Here is a 403-nt window from a genome sequence, read left to right as displayed (position 1 = left end):
AGCGATTAATAAAGGATTTCAGGATGCTAGATGGATATTTAGGGTCAGAAGGGTACCCCTGGACCTCTTGATTCCATTGGTCACTCTGCCCGGAGCCCTTTGGCCTGTTTTATGCCCAGGGAGACCACGTTTCTGAAGAATCTGGAAAAGGCCCCACTGCGTGCACCAGGAGGTGTTCTGCGGAGTGCAGGTCACGCACACACACGTGTATGGTGTGCGTGGGTGTGTGTGCACTCGGGAGCGGTGACTGTCTACCAGGAATACAGCCCTGTCAGAAGGGGCCAGAGAAGAGTGAATAATAACCAGGTGCCTTAGAGAACACAGCCTCGGGGGCGGAGCCTACAATCTCGCCATTTAAAGGGCTTTTAAAAAGCGATTTACAAACATTTCCTATCTTCTTGGG

Source organism: Pteropus vampyrus, unplaced genomic scaffold (genome assembly GCF_000151845.1).
Source record: "Pteropus vampyrus isolate Shadow unplaced genomic scaffold, Pvam_2.0 Scaffold248, whole genome shotgun sequence".
Classification (NCBI taxonomy): Eukaryota; Metazoa; Chordata; class Mammalia; order Chiroptera; family Pteropodidae; genus Pteropus; species Pteropus vampyrus.
This window is presented reverse-complemented; position numbering follows the sequence as displayed.